At 44.0% G+C, this 13620-nt stretch overlaps 1 long non-coding RNA gene across 1 annotated transcript in view; it reads right to left on the bottom strand.

Moving 5' to 3' along the window:
* The window catches only part of LOC125484627, an 89234-nt gene that overhangs the window by 43581 nt on the left and 32033 nt on the right, over positions 1 to 13620 (bottom strand). The window lies entirely within an intron of this gene.

Below are 13620 nucleotides of genomic sequence, written 5' to 3'. Positions count from 1 at the left end.
ACAAAACTTGTCAGTTATCTCCATCCCACACTACATTAATCAAATTCCACACCCCAACCAGTTGGCACTCTTTTCTCATACAGAATAAATGTTGGGCTGAATTTTAATTTTTCATCTAAGTCTGAGTTATGTCAAGATTTTTTGAAGGTTTTTCACCATTAGGCCGAGCAAGATTTCTCACCCTATTTTACCAAACTCACACCATAGAGCATGGTAGGTGATTAATGACGTATCTCACATCCAGTTTCCGTCCCATCTTACCACAAACTATTCCCAGAGCAACTCACTATTCTATGGATAATGCCCAAAGACCAACACCCCTTGCATTCACGCTAAATTTGAAAGTTCACTGTGCACCTAGACAAGTGTTGGCATTGCAGCATTGATCTTCACTGGCACTGCCCTGACATAGCAGCCATATAGCCATGCTGCCCATGCTGAAGCTCCCTTCCACTTATAACCCCATTCACCCTAACTGCTGTTTAACCACCACTGCACACTTTAGGTGTGCATAAGTACATCCTGTCTGTACATGCTCTAAGTCAGCATTATCCTGTTCCCCACTGCAGACCTGCAGCTTGCCATTGGCCACTTTGGGAACATCACAGGTAAGCTAGGAGTTGGATAAATACAAAGACAAATGTGAGCCACATTATGTATTAAGTTGGGGAGCTGCCCCTTTAAGAGAGCTGGTCAGGTGATTCACAAGGGTGGAACTGGGGGCTCAGTTAAGTATTAGCTGTAAGAGTAAGCATATAGAATAAAGTAATTCTCTTCACAGTTTTCCTATGCCGACCTGCTTTGTAGTTGCTGTTTGAAAAGAAAGCAACAAACAAAACATAGCTGTTATTTACAGAACACAAAAGGGAACAGAAACAACACCAGAGGCTGAACTTCGCCCCCACAATGCTGACCAGACTTAGACATTATAAACCAAAGTGTACCCTCAATGATTTCCTGCTCAGTTCTCTTCTACTGGAACCTGGTATCAGTGAGGTTTTGTCTGGCTCATAGTGCCGAAGCAGCTGAGCTCTGTCATGAATAATGTCAGCTTCTACTGTTCTCACTCTCCCACTAGGAAGACTGTTACCATTCTCTTGGTTCCTCAGCATCCAGCACCTTCCCTCACACACTGCACCAGGATGAGGTGGCATACATGTAGTCCAGAGTGGGCTTACAAGAATGATCCTGGGATAAAGGGCTTGTCATATGAGGAGCGATTGAGGAGTCTGGGTCTGTACTTGATGGAGTTTAGTAGGATGAGGGGGGAATTTCATTGAAATTCACAAAATACTGAGAGGCCTGGATAAAGTGGGTATAAGTACATAACAATAAAATTAACTTAATATACTAAATACCATGCAAGGACTGTGAAAAACGTTACATAGGCCAAACTGGAAGAAAACTGACAATAAAAATACACAAACACCAACTAGCCACTGAGAGACACAACCAATTCTCACTGGTCTCAATACACACAAACATAGAAGGACACAAATTTGACTGGGACAACACATCCATAATAACATGAGCCAAACAAAGACATACCAGGGAATTCTTGGAGGTCGGCATTCAAACCAAAACTCCATCAACAAACACATTGAACTGGACCCAATATACAAACCACTGAAAAACAGGACCGGAAGTAATGCCAACAACCCCAGCAAACCGAGGCATATAAATGACAAGCAGGACAGAACACCAACACTTCATCAGAGATGCACTGACGATGTTACCTAGCAGGGCAACGAAATGTCTGCAACCAAACACACCGGCTCGGTGAGCAAATCTACAAGCTCATCCACAACCCGAGCTACAAATCTTCTCAAAAACTTTAGGTATTTCAATTAGTCAGAGAGACTAGGACTCAAGGGCACAGTCTTAGTGAAGGAATAACTCTTTAAAGCTGAGAGGAGGAGGAGGAATTTCTTCAGCCGGAAGGTGATGAATCTGTGGAACTCATCGCCCCAGAGTACTGTGGAGGCCAAGTCCTTGAGTGTATTTAAGATAGAGATAGATCGGTCTTGACTAGTAAGGAGATAAAAAGTTGTGGAGAAGGCAGGAGAATGAGGTTGATATACATATCAGCCATGACTGAACCATGGAGCAGATGTGATGGGCAGAACGGCCTAATTATGCTCGTATTATGGTCTTATGGTCTACTATGTCCAAATATATTGGACCCCCTTCCCCCTCACAAGTCCAAGTGGCAGAATCCCATCTTCAATAGCCCTCTATTCTGCTCCACCATGGCCCAGGTCGGGGAATGGGTGGCAATAAATCAGTATTCTGGCAGTTGGAGGGTTCCACAATGGTGTCATGAGCTATAATCGCAGTGGGTAGACCTTGTCCCCAGAAGCCCCTGGACCAACCAAATGCACCAGGTACTTGAGAGTGCTCCATGATGTAAGAGTCGTGGCAGATGCCAGGGTAGTGGCCATACACATCCAGAAAGTGATAATGGTGAATACAGATGACCTGAACATTAATTGAATGGAATTTGCAATGGTGTGACATGATCTTCTCAGTGCCATGTGTGAGCAATCAATGGCACCCTGCACCTGGGGTTGCCCAGCTAGGCTCCCAGATCCTACTGCCCAGGCTGGAGCACTGACCTTGTCTTGAAGGAACAAAAGGAACTGCCGTGACCTTGGTCCCTGTCCTGATGAATTTGTGGGTGCACTACTGAGTGATCCCACACAGGTCTCCCAGCTCTCTCTGGAAGGAACGGCCTTCACAGCCACTGGGAGAAGATGGCCTCCCAGCCCTGAGCTCCCAGTTCCTGCTTCAGCACCTGGTACAGTTCCAGCGCAGTGTCCTGGGACAGAGCCTGTGTTGACACTATGCCTCATTCATGGCCAAGAAATGGATTTTGCACTGGAAAATTCTGGGTCTCCTATTCATGCCCACATCCTGAGGGGCCCATGGCAATGAACTCTCTCTCAGCTGGATGTTTGTTGACTTATATGCAGCTTGCTGCTGCTCCTGGGCTTGCTGTCAGCACTGCTCCTTCTGCATCCGCCTTCACTTTCTTGTGTAGGTAATTACAGTGACCAACATGCCATCAGAAGCAAGGCTCTTCACTCTCAGAAGGAATGAAAGAGTTTCTTAAAACTCAAAGATCATTTATCGGGAGGTATATTCTCCAAAAGAGAAGTAAGTACAGTTTATCACACAGTGAGATATATTGGACGTGGATTACAAGGGAGATGTTGGACATTCACATTCCACCTCACAATGTGCAGCCACTTGGTGAAGGTGTCACACCGGCTGCGACCACAACATGACAATGAAAAGGGTGTGCTTGCAGACCAACACCACTTGTTAAAACCCTTCAGGCCCATCAAATGCTGAACCTGAAACTGCACTCAGCCCAATCGGGACACTTACATGACAGTCGAGGATTTGAATTTGTGTGGCTCACAAAGGACCCTTGGAACTTGCACCAAAAGCTGGCTGAAGTCTTTTATACCATCATTGCTGATAACTTCAACATTGAACCTGGGTGTCTCAATAATGTGCAAGCAAAAATAGCATGACATAAATCATCTTTGATCAGTATCTGACCACTAAATACCTTCAATCTGAATGCATATGAAATGGGTGATGTCATAGTTGCTAATCCAATGTAGCTGCTCTTCACAGATGGCAGCTTCATGTTTTTGTCACTATAATGTATTGAGATCTGGCAAATGTGATCCCATGCTTTTGCCCATGAAACTGATGCTTACTCTGCCCACCTGGGTCTTGTTTCTGGGAGCACTTCATATATAGGGAAGGGAAAATGATGCTGGTGTCTCAGCTCACATGAGATACTGTCAGCTCTAGGCCCTGCCTGGTTACCTGGGTTTTCCAGCCCCAGAGCTTGCATGTACTCTGTTACCTCACACTACCTTGACCAGCTCCACAATGTGGAGATCTATTACACTTGAACTTTGTGTATAGTTATCCCCGCTGCCCCTTGATCCACAGCGTAACTCTTTGCTGGTGCCCACACTGCTCCTTTATGCTCCATCTCTGGAGGTTACGGCGGTGGTCACAGTCATTAACCCCCTCACTTCCCTACCTTTCCCTTTGATCCTTGTCCGAATTCCCTCTATATCCTTATCCCCAGTATTATAAATGCCTCTGCTTTTGCCTCCAGCCTTAACTCCCTCATCCTTTCTATCCATGAACTCTCAGTGGTCCTACAGCAGCCCCACTAATTCACTAGAACTATTAATGGCAAACATCTAAAACTGTATTCACCCTGACTTTGACAATCATTCTCTAGACATGACTGACCAGACCCCTCACTACTATATTAGCGACTCCCTAACTAATTAATATGCCATTCCCCTGACTGTTCATGTTGTCCCTATAGGACTGGACACTTCTTGGACTGCACCGGGACAGATCCCCTAACTATGAGTGTTCCAAACAGATGACTGAACATGATGGCGTCCCTGGACTCTGCGGGCAGACTGTGCCCCTGACTGATGGTATCCGTCATGACAGACATCATCATCTTTCCTCTTATCTGGACTAAGGGCTACCTCCAACAGTTTTAAACATGTCCATTTGGCTGAATGAATTGCAGTATGTTTGCTAGGCGGGCAGCTGTGACTCCTCTGATACTGAAACAGTCCATGTCCTAATACAACAAGATCTGGACAATATCCAGGCTTGGGCTGACAAGTGGCAAGTAACATTTGTGCCACACAAATGCCAAGCAATGACCATCTCCAATAAAAGACAATCCAATCCCTACCCCTTGACATTCGACAGTGTTACCGTCACTGAATCCTGCACTATCAACATCCTGAGGGTTACCATTGACCAAAAACTCAACTGGGCTCACCACATAAATACAATGGCTACAAAAGCAAGTAAAAACCGAGGAATACTGCAGTGAGTAACTCACTTCCTGACTCCCCAAAACCTGTCCACAATATGCAAGGCACAAGTCAGGAGTGTGACTGAATAATCCCAATTTGCCTGGATGGGTGCAGCCCCAACAACACTCAAAAAGCTTGACATCATCCAGGATAAAGCAGCATTCTTGATTGGCATCACATCCACAAGCATCCACCCTCTCCACCGTCGACGCTCAGTAGCATCAATGTGTACTATCTACAAGATGCATTACAGAAATTAAGCAATGATTCTTAGCCAGCACCTTGGAAACCCATGGCCAATTCCATCTAGAAGGACAACAGCAGCAGATTCATGAGAATACTACCATCTGCATGTTCCCCTCCAAACAACTCACCAACCTGGCTTGGAAATACTGGCATTCCTTCACTGTCGCTGAGTCAAAATCCTGGAATTCCCTCCATAAGGGCATTGTGGACTGCAGTGGTTCAAGAAGGCAGCTCACCACCACCTTTTCAAGGGCAACGAGGGACAGGCAATAAATGCTGGCCAGCCAGTGCGAATAACAAAAAAAAGTTGTTGATGTTAGATTGCCACCTGATTGTGCACTCACAATATGCCCCCTTCAGCCATTGCAACACTGACAAGAATAATGAGCAGCCTGACTGTTCACAGTTAAAGAGCAAGCGAGCAGCCCTCAAATGCAGACTGGTCAATAAGTTTATAAAGTCATGAGGGGCATGGATAGGGTGAACAGCCCAGGTCTTTTCCCCAGGCTAGGGGAGTCCAAAACAAGAGGGCATAGGTTTAAGAGAGTGGAAGGATTTAAAAGGGGCCTAAGGGGCAACATTTTCATGCAGAGGGTGGTTTGTGTATGGAATGAGCTGCCAGAGGAAGTGGTAGAGGCTGATACAACTACAATATTTAAAAGGCATCTGGATAGGTATATGAATAGGAAAGCTTTAGAGGGATATGGGCCAAATGCTGGCAAATAGATTAATTTATGATATCTGGCCAGCATGGATGAGTAGGATTGAAGAGTCTGTTTCCATGCTGTGCATCACTATCATTCTGACTCCAAGTGTGAAGTGGTTTATTTTAGTTGGAAAAACAAAGCAATGCAATATAAAATAAATAATACATTTCTGAAAGGGATACAGGAGCACTGGGGCCTGGGGATATATGTGCACAGATCATTGAAGAATGCGGGGCATGTTGAGAGAACAGTTAACAAAGCATTCAGGATCCTTGGCTTTATAAACAGGAACACTGAATAAGTAATCCAAAAAGTTATAATAAATCCGTATAAAGCACTGGTTGGCCTCAAATTGAATATTGCATATAGCTCTGACCATAATACTTCCAAAAAGATATCAAGGCATTTGACAGGATGCAGAGAAAATTCCTGATAATGGTTTTACTGATAAGAACTTCAGTTATATAAGTAGATTAGAGAAGCTGAGAGTGGTCCTGGAGGAGAAGACTGACACTGAAGGGAGGTGTTCAAATATTGAGGAGTCTGAACAGAGCAGAGGAGGCGAAACAATTTCTATTGGTGGAATGATCAAGAGCCAAAGGAAAATAATTTAAGAAAATTCACAAAAGAAACAACAGTAAGGATGCTGGGTAATGTAAAATGGAGTATGGGAGAAAATTGTGGCTCAAGAGCTGCTCCTTTTTTGAGGTATTTTCAGTGTTGGAGCTGATTTCCTCAAATTTTTGGAGCAGTAATTACTATTTTTAAGCTGTTGCTTTCTTTTGGAACTTTTAAAAAAATGATCAAAGTGACAGCACTTTAAAAAAAAGGAGGAAGAGAGAGAAACCAGATACCATGTGGGAAGGTAACTAAACAGAGAAGTAGACCTGCACAGCTGTGAGACCCAGCAGTGAACCTTCACAGCTGTCTGCCTCTGCTGTTTCAAGTATCTCTGGACATCAGACTTTGTTCCAAGAAAAATAAACAAACAGTTAAATTCATAATTCTCCAAGAAACCTGTGTGGGGGAGATCACAGCAAGGAGCAGCTAAGTGGCTTATTTTTTAAAAACTTACTGTTCTTTTTTGTAGTGAGTAGAGTGGGTTTTTTTTTTAAAGATTATACTTTTTATTGAGACCTGTCCCTTCATTAAACTTTTAAAATATAAAACATAGATACTAAGTTATCCTGGAGCAGTGTTTTGAGAGCAGCAAGGCTGTGCTATTTTCTGGGTCTGTAAATTGTTAAGGTGCAAAGGTAGCATTTAGTAGAGTGATGTGCTCTTCCTGTCAGATGTGGGATATTAGGGAGAGTTTCCATGTTACTCATGGTTATGTCTGCAGGAAGTGTGTTTGGTTGCAAATTGTATTGGATCGCATGGGTCGGCTGAAGTGGCAGTTCGAGGCATTGCGGAATTTACAGGAGCTGGGGGTGCGACAGGTGGTAGTTTCCAGAAAGTAGAAAAACTGCAGATACAGTCAGGTAGATGGGTTACCTCCAGGAAATAAAGGAGGGCTAGGTAGGTAGTGCAGGAGTCTCCTGTGGCTATCTTCATCTCAAACAAGTATGCTGTTTTGGAAATGTAGGCGACGATGGATTCTCAGGGCAATGTAGTTTCGATAGCTAAGTTTCTGGTACTGAGATTGGCTCTCCTGTAATGAGGGGTAGGTCATGTTCTAAGTGATCGATTGTGATAGGGGACTCTCTAGTCAGAGGCACAGACAGACATTTCTGCAGCCGACATCGATACATCAGAGTGGCATGTTGTCTACCTGGTGCCAGGATCAAGGATATCTTGGAGAGAGTACACAATATTCTCAAAGGGGAGAGGAACCAGCAGAATGTTGTTGTACATGTTGGAACTAACAACATAGGATGAGAAAAGGACAAGGTTCTGAGGAGAGAATATAGGAAATTATAAAGGAAGCTAAAATGTAGGTCCTTGAGAGTAGTAATATCTGGATTACTCCTGGTACCATGAGCTAGTGAGAGTGGGTATAGGAGGATAGAGCAGATGAATGCATGGTTGAGAAGCTGGTGCAGGGGAGAAGGATTCACATTTTTGGATCATTGGAATCTCTTCTGGGGTAGAAGTGACCTGTATAAGAAGGAGGAATTGCACCTGAATTGGAAGCATACTAATATATTGGCGGGAGATCTGCTAGAGCTGTTTGGTAGGATTTAAACTAATAAGGAGGGGTGGCACCCAGGGAGATAGTGAGAAAAGAGATCCGTCTGAGACTGGTGCAGTTGGGAAAAGGAGCGAGTCAAACAGTCAGGGCAGGCAGGAACAAAGCAGAGAACAAGGTAGGACTGATAAATTAAACTGCATTTATTTAAATGCAAGAGGCCTGACAGGTAAGGCAGATGAAATCAGGGCATGGTTGGGAACATGGGACTGGGATATCATAGCGATTACAGAAATGTTACTCGGGGATGAACAGGACTGGCAGCTTAATGTTTCAGGGTGTAGATGCTATCAGAAGGACAGAAAGTGGGGCAAGAGAGGATGGGAGAATGGTGTTTTTGATCAGGGAAAACATTATGACTGTACTCAGGGAGGATATTCCTGGGAATACGTCCAGGAAAGTTATTTGTGTGAAACTGAGAAATAAAAAAGGGATGATCACCTTATTGGGATTGTACTACAGAGACCCCAGTAGTCAACGGGAAACTAAGAAGCAAGTTTTTAAGGAGATGTCAGTTATCTTTAAGAATAATAGGGTGGTTATGGCAGGGGATTTTAACTTTCCGAACATAGACTGGGACTGTCATAATGTTAAGGGCTTGGAAGGAGAGGAATTTTTTAAGCATGTACAAGAAAATTTTCTGATTCAGTATGTGGATGTACCTACCAGAGAGGAAGCAAAACCTGACCTACTCTTAGGAAATAAGGCAGGGCAGGTGACTGAGGTGTCAGTGGAGGAGGACATTGGTGATCATAATTCTATTAGTTTCAGAATGGTGATGGAAAAGGATAGACCAGATCTAAAAGTTAAAGTTCTAAATTGGAGGAAGGTTGATTTTGATGGAATTGGGCAATAACTTTCAAAAGTTGATTGGGGCGGATATTCACAGGTAAAGGGATGGATGGGAAGTGGGAAGCCTTCAAAAATGAGATAATGAAAGTCCAGACACAGTATGTTCAGTAAGGGTGAAGTGCAAGGCTGGTAGGTGAAGCGAATGCTGGATGACTAGAGAAATTGAAGTTTTGTTCAAAAAAAGAAGGAAGCATATGTCAGATATAGACAGTAGGGATCGAGTGAACCCCTAGAATACAAAGGGATTCTACAAATACATTAAGGTCAAAAGGGCCCCTTAAAGATCAGCAAGGCCATCTACGTATGAAACTGAAGGAGATGGGGGAGATACTAAATGAGTATTTTGCAACAGTGTTTACTGTGGAAAAGGATATGGAAGTTAGAGAACTTGGGGAAATAAATAGCGACATCTTGAAAAATGTCCATATTACACAGGAGGTGGTTCTGGACGTCTTAAAACACATAAAGGTGGATAAATCCCCGGAACCTGATCGGGTGTACCCTAGAACTTTGTGGGAAGCTAGGGAAAGGATTACTGGGCACCTTACTGAGATATTTATATCATCGATAGCCACAAGTGAGGTGCTGTAAGACTGAACGTTGGTTAATGTGGTGCCACTATTTAAGAAAGGTGGTAAGAAAAAGCCAGGGAACTACAGATGGTGAGCCTGACATCAGTGGTGGGCAAATTGTTGTATGGGATCCTGAGGGACAGGATTTACATGTATTTGGAAAGGCAAGGACTGATTAGGGATAGTCAACATGGCTCTGTGTGTGGGAAATTGTGTCTCACTAACTTAATTAAGTTTTTTGAAGAAGTAACGAAGAGGATTGATGAAGGCAGAGTGATAGACGTGATCTATATGGACTTCAGTAAGGTATTCAACAAGATTCCGCATAGTAGACTGGTTAGCTATGTTAGATCACATGGAATACAGGGAGAGCTAGCCATTTGGATACAGAATTGCTCGAAAGTAGAAGACAGAGGGTGATGATGGAAGGTTGCTTTTCAGACTGGAGGCGGTGTGCTATAAGGATTGGTACTAGGTCCACTGCTTTTTGTCATTTATAAAAATGATTTGGATGTGAACGTAGGAGGTACAGTTAATAAGTTTGCAGATGACTGCCATGAAAGTTACCTCAGAGTACATTTGGATCTTGATCAGATGGGCCAATGGTGTAAGGAGTGGTCGATGGACAAATGTTATGTGCTGCATTTTGGAACGGCAAATCAGGCAGGACCTACACAGTTAATGGTAGGGCCCTGGGGAGTCTTGCTGAACAATGAGACCTAGGGGTGCAGTTGCATAGCTCCTTAAAAGTAGAGTCACAGGTTTATAGGGTGGTGAAGAAGGCATTTGTCTCTATTGGTCAGTGCATTAACTAGGGGAGTTGGGAGGTCACATTGCATCTGTACAGCAGATTGGTTAGGCCACTTTTGGAATACTGTATTCAATTCTGGTCTGCCTGCCAAAGGAAGGAGGTTGTGAAACTTGAAAGGGTTCGGAAAATATTTACAAGGATGTTGCCAGGATTGGAGGGTTTGAGTTATAGGGAGAGGCTGAATAGGCTGAGGCTACTTCCCCTGGAATGTCGGAGGCTGAGGGATGACCTTATCGAAGTTTATGAAATCATGAGGGACATAGTTAGGGTCAATAACCAAGATCTTTTCCCCAGGGTAGGTGAGTCCAAAACTAGTAGGCATAGGTTTAAGTTGGGAGGGGAAAGATTTAAAAGGGACCTAAGGGGCAACTTTTTCATGCAGTGCATGTTGCATGTATGGAATGAGCTGTCAGATGAAGTGTCGACGCTATTACAATTACAACATTTAAAAGGCATCTAGAAGGGTATATGAATAGGAAGCGTTTAGGGGAAAATGGGACAAATGCTGGCAAATGGAACTAGATTAATTTAGGATATCTGATTGGCATGGAAGAGTTAGACTGAAGGGTCTGTTTCCATGCTGCACAGCTCCATGACTCTATGACACTCTGACTCAATATGAGGAATTTTTTTTATATACAATGAACGGTTAGAATCAAGAATGTGCTACCTGCAACTGAATCTGCCCCAGCCACAATCATGACTTTTAAAAGTAGGTCATTATCTGAGGAAGAAAACATGCAGAATTTCATGGGAATGACAGGGGAGTTACCCCTTGTGAAGTGGTGGCACAGTCATGATGTGCTGAATGACTTCATAAGTTTGAATCAAGCTATTATTCTATAAGAATATGAAGGTTGACTCGGAGACCATTGAAATAGTCACGTTCAGAGCTAACAAAGACATAGGTGAAAACTTTAGTAACAGGTTGTGCTGAGACAGTGGCAGGATGGTCAATGTCATGAAGATGAAACTATTTGGTTTTGTTGATTGTGAGGGCATGACGTTGGAAGCTTCAACTCAAAGGCAAATAAATCATAAAGGTGCAAACAGCATGGTTAATTAGAAATAACACCAAAAGTAATTTCAGACACAGTTAAGTGTTAAATTAAAATGAAAATAAAAGAATTGTACTCTGCAAGTTCAATAAATAGTTTCAAACGATAGATACCAGCCCTTCAGAAACCCTTGGACAATGGGTTGTTCACAGGCAATTAGAACTGTATATCTTGTTTGAACTGCAAAGTTACTGCTTAATGCAGACAGTTTCAGCAGACTTCTAGGAATAGTTACTTCTTTCTTACAGACTAGGATTGGTTTCTCAGAACATTCCCAATAATTCAATAACTGGAGGTAAACTAGAGAGCAAAACAAAAGAAAGACAGACTTCAATATTTTCTCCTGTCTATGTTCCACCAAATCCAGTCAGAACAGGCTCTGTCTTTGGCTCGTTAGCACCAGTCCTCTCTTGATTGACCATCCAATCAGCTGCCAGCCTTGAGCATATCAACAGCTCTGTTCTGGATCACCTACAACGTTCTTAGATCAGTAAATATGTTATTTTCCAGGCCAGTTCCCAACAGCAAAGATCGGACTGTTTTTCTTCTCTTTTAAAACAAGCTGCTGTTCAATTCTTAACTTTAATTCGCAGTGCAAATTTAAAAAATGAGAAAAGTACTGGTTGTCTCAATGATCAGAAGAAAATTGTTTCATCTGTTGTATTTTTCTTGGGCACAGAATAGGTTTTTGGAGCATTTTGTTTGCTGGTTGATTTCATCTTGCTTAGACTTAACTGCCTCAAAAATATCTTCCAATTCTCCACCTCCGTATTGGAGAAGGAGTCTTTCTTCATTGTCATTTGTTATTGTGTAACTTGCCATTGCATCCTTTGAAACATTGTAATTATTCTCCAATCTAGGAATATAGATGCTGACACCAAATGCACATCAAAATGTGGTATATTGGTTATTGACACCCTCGTCCACTTAACCGAACTCGTCCTTACCCTTAACAACTTCTCCCACTTCCTACAGACTAAGGGGGTGGCCATGAGAACCCACATGGGCCCAAGCTATGCCTGCCTCTTCACAGGATACGTGGAACAGTCCGTCTTTCGCAGCTACACAGGCACTATTCCCCACCTGTCCCTCCACTACATCAATGACTGTATCGGTGCCACCTCGTGCTCCCACGAGGAGCTTGAACAGTTCATCAACTTTACTAACACCTTTCACTCCAACCTCCAGTTCACCTGGACCATCTCTGATACTTCTCTCTCCTTCCTGGACCTCTCTGTCTCCATCTTTGGTGACCACCTCAAAACTGATGTTTATTTCAAGCCCATCAACTCCCACAGCTACCTAGACTACACCTCCTCTCACCTACCTTCCTGCAAGAATGCAATCCCCTACTCCCAATTCCTCCGCCTCTGCTGCATCTGCTCCCAAGATGGGGCGTTCCACTCCTGAACATCCCAGATTCAAGGACCGCAACTTCTCCCCTTCAGTGGTCGAAAATGCTCTCGACTGCATCTCTTGCGTTTCCCGCACCTCTGCCCTCAGACCCCCTCCCCGCAACAAAAATAAAGACAGAATTCCCCTTGTTCTCACGTATCACCCCATTAACCTCTGAATTCAACGTGTCATTCTCCGCCACTTGTAATCTGACCCCACAACCAAGGATGTATTTCGCTCCCCACCCCTATCTGCCTTCTGTAGGGACTGCTCTCTCTGCGACTGTCTGGTCCGTTCCACACTCCCCATTAGCCTCATCACCCCCGGCACCTTTCCCTGCAACCGCAGCAAGTGCTACACCTGCCCCTACACCTCTCACCTCACCTCACCTCCATCCAAGGAACCAAAAAACATTCCACATTAGACAGATGTTCACTGCACATGCGCTAATGTGGTCTCCTGCATCCGCTGCTCCTGATGTGGCCTCCTCTACATCGGTAAGACCAAGTGGAGGCTCGTAGACTGCTTTGTAGAGCACCTGCACTCTATTCACGACAAACGACAACACCTTCCAGTTGCGAACCACTTCAACTCCCTGGACGATATGTCCATCCTGGGCCCCCTCCAGTGTCACAACGACACCAGCCGGAAACTGGAAAAGCAGCCCCTCATATTCCGCCTTGGGAGCTACAACCCAATGGTCTCAATGTGGACTTTACTAGTTTCAAAGTTTTCCCACCCCCAGCCTCATCCCATGACCAACCCTCCCTCTCATCCCCGCCTCCTTGACCTGACACAGCCTGTCCATCTTCTCTCGCACCTATCCGCTCCTCCCACCTAACTGACCAATCCCCACCACTACCTACCTGCACTCACCTATCGTTGTCCCACCTACCTTCCTCAGCCCCCCCCCC

This window comes from Rhincodon typus, chromosome 1, assembly GCF_021869965.1.
Source record: "Rhincodon typus isolate 14 chromosome 1, sRhiTyp1.1, whole genome shotgun sequence".
Classification (NCBI taxonomy): Eukaryota; Metazoa; Chordata; class Chondrichthyes; order Orectolobiformes; family Rhincodontidae; genus Rhincodon; species Rhincodon typus.
Note: the sequence above shows the minus strand (reverse complement) of the source record. Positions and strands in the feature narration are given on the sequence as shown.